This window comes from Cyprinus carpio, chromosome B17 (genome assembly GCF_018340385.1).
Source record: "Cyprinus carpio isolate SPL01 chromosome B17, ASM1834038v1, whole genome shotgun sequence".
NCBI lineage: Eukaryota > Metazoa > Chordata > Actinopteri > Cypriniformes > Cyprinidae > Cyprinus > Cyprinus carpio.
In genome coordinates, this window is record NC_056613.1 from 15697144 (window position 1) to 15700882 (window position 3739).

A 3739-nucleotide genomic window follows, 5' to 3' on the forward strand; every position below is an offset into this window, starting at 1 on the left:
TATGATAAGCACAGGCGTATGAGGTCATCACCATTTATTCTTATATTACACAAATGCTATCCATCTTAAAGATGATTCCGCTAGTATTCAGTACACTCTGCTCCAGCCCCCAACCCTCCATACCTCCATACTATCCTATACAATGTGCCACACTTCCCCTCTCACATAAAGATGGTCATTAATTGAATCACATAATTTTCCTCCCTGCCTCCCACAAAAGGCCATTTGCAACTTCAGGTGTGGCGGGATAATGGGGGATGATATTTCTATCCAGCAATGCCAGGGGCAGACTCTGATCATTTTCTCTTCTGAAGGTTAAACTTAGATAACCTGCCTTTGGCATTTAATCAGCTACTTGTTAAATACTCTTTTGGTAATAAAATCATTTAAAATTTGATTGCTTCTCAAATAAGGCTCTTTTTAAATGGATTTAACGACTTTGTTAAGGCTTTGCTGAACGCATCCCTAGTTAGGATAGTGTGTAAAAGCCTAATGGTAATGATATGCTTTACAGCTTGCAAAATCGCAATGATATTCATTAAAATGACTTTGGTAATCACTGTGCGTAAATTAGAAATACCTGTCCCGCCGGCAGACGTTTAAAGGGATAGCATCCCACCAGACAGCATTCATCACAATAAAAGTCTGTGTGGTTTCTAGAAAAAGAAAAATATGAGATATATGAGTGTTTGCACTTTAAAAGAGAATCCTTATCTAATTTAGACATGTCATTAATGCATTACTTTATGATAACAAGCATTTATCAATCTGGGTTATTGTTCATTTTACATTTACAATATTTCAAGTTGTATGAATTAAAATTATATTATGAACAAATATGAATTAACTGTATTTATTAATTTACATTAACCTAGATTAATAAGAACTTAAAATTGTTGTTCATTCTTAGTTCTTGATACCTAATGCTTTAACTAGTCCTAATTTTTACACATCCTAGTATATATTTAACATTAACATTGAGTTTTCAATCATAATTAATGCATTACTTTATGATAACTAGCATTTATTAGTCTTGGTTAATGTTATTTACATTATACAAAAACATTTTTAACATTTCAAGTTGTATAATTTAAAATTAACGCATTATGAACAAACATGAATGAACAATATGTATTGATATTTAATAATTTACATTAAGATCGATTAACACATGCTGCAAAAATGGTTTATTTTAAGTTCCTGATAAATAATGCAAATGTTACATATTGTATATTTTTAACATTTCAAGTTATATAAATTAAAATGAATGCATTATAAACAAACATGAATTAACATTATTTAATCTTTTACATTAACTTTAATAATTAATAAATGCTGTAAAATTGTTGTTCATTTTAATCGTACATATACTAGTACATCTTTAATGCTTTACGTTGTAAAAATTCAAATGTATTTATCTTGAACAAACATAACAATATTTCTTCATTTACATTTAAGACTTTGATTTGAACCATGTTATAAAGTGTTGCCAGTTTAGACGGTTGGCAACATTTAGTAATTTTGAGGGGGAAAGTCCTGTGCAGTGTTGACGTTACTCTTGGTCAACTAGAGACCACCAAATACATACACAAAACATAAAAGGCCGGAAGTATTATTAGGAGGAGGGAAAAACAGCTTTCACCTTCCAACATTTTCTTCTGAAGACTTGATTGTCTGCCCTTCAGAGTCCAGATATGGTCGTGCTTCCTGTCCACTGACACCCATATAAATGGCCTTATTATCTCCCATTGGGGTGGGGGGATCTTGTGTGGTCTGGTCCAATGAATCACCAGCAAGCTCTCCTTTTTTTGGCTGGGCTCCAGCTCTTGTTTTCTCATTAGGTTCCAGTGCCTGTTAATGACAAAGTAACAATAACTCACCTGGATTAAAAGCCTAAATCTGCAGTTGAGTGGCAGCGTGACCAGCTAATGAGGTGCATTTGGGTAAATTGTTGACAGTGCTCTTCACGGAGAAGGAGGGGCTATCTTTAATTTACCAAAGCTATGACAACAGCGGAAAGAGCAAAGTCAAGCAGATGAAGATGAATACACCGGTTGGGTCCCCGGGAACTTCTGCATTAGTGCATGACAACCTAAAATGCTCTTGTCACCAATGAGCGTCACATTCGCCTGTGGGCACTTAGTGGGGGAATAAGAAGCCGTCAGGATGACAGATTGCCAAAGATGGGGACTTGTGGGGAAAAATGAGAAATGAACATTTGGTGGCGGCAGCACACGATGGCTGACAGTTACGTGATATGCTCATGTCAATTTAATAATTCTGTCACCGGACGAGTGCAAAAGAGGGAACGTATGAGAGAAGTCATTAACTTCATACAGGCCTCCATATTCTGAGAAGGGTTACGTTAGAGCAACTCTTTAGAGATTTCAAAAACAACACATTGTTTAGGCCTGGGTTTGCATGTTTCATGTGTCAGCGTTAAGGTAAGAAATGCAGCCCATGTGAGATTGCATGAAACTCATTGTTCAGGAATGTTATGTGCCTGAAGATTACTTGACTTCCTGATTAATTTGTCAGAATCTAATAATCTGCAGACAAGCAGCATATATGTTTGTTTTTAATAATGCTGTCATTTTATACAGCAACCAACTTAAAATGTAATTTGAGTATAATTATTTTCTTACAGGGTTGTTTCACATGCTGAGGTGCATTTCACTGCATGTGTATATTAGCATGTGATTATTACACCAGCAACATCACAATCCAGATTAATAAAATTACAACAACACATTATTATTCTTTCATCTATATCTTTCAATTCGACAGTTTTTACTATATAGTCTCAGTTATATAGTGGGAGCTTGGAAATTCAGAAAAGATAAAAGATAACAAAACATTAAAAATTAAAACAAAAAAAAAAAGAAAACATTGACCAATGTCCCAAACACAAATTGTATTGTAACTGAATAATTATTTATACTTACATGCTTTATATAAAAAAAACATAAATAAATAAACAAATTGTGTAAAAATAATAATAAATATAATACATATAAAAATAATAATAGAAATAATAAAAAACTGTGTTTAATATTACGTCATGTTACCTCGTGTGTTAACTTATTTTAATAAACAACTATATTGTAAAGTGGTAATGATATAGTCTCAGTTATTCAATGGGACCTAAGTTTGGATTGGGAAAATAGTAGAAAAGAAAAGAAAAGAAAAGAAAAGAAAAGAAAAGAAAAGAAAAGAAAAGAAAAGAAAAGAAAAGAAAAGAAAAGAGCTCTTAACACAAATTGTGTTGTGACTGTCTTTGTCCAGCAGATGGCGATAAAGAGTTGATGGATGCACTTATGTTGGTGTACGTGCTATTTGTACGTCAATATTTCGATAAATTACATATTCATACACTTGTGTCTGTTTATAAGGTTAATGTAAAACTCTGGGACCACTATAAATGTAAAGTAATATATATGTATATATATTGTTATCTAAAAAGACCAGAAAAGCGCAGCACAGCTAAATATCACAGTATTGTCACAAATTTTTTTTTATTTTTATTTGGACCATGGTTTTACTTCAGTAACAGTACTGACGCAACGCATTTGTGACCTGGGTATTTATTACTTAAAAAATAGAAACTTACCTTGTGTACAAAACACATCTGACAGTTTCCATAAACTCTCAAAGCCTTTCCAAACGCCGCTCAAGCGGTGAGGTTGGGCGATACCATCTCTACAGAGACATAAGGGGTGAGATCAACAGAGGGTGAAGG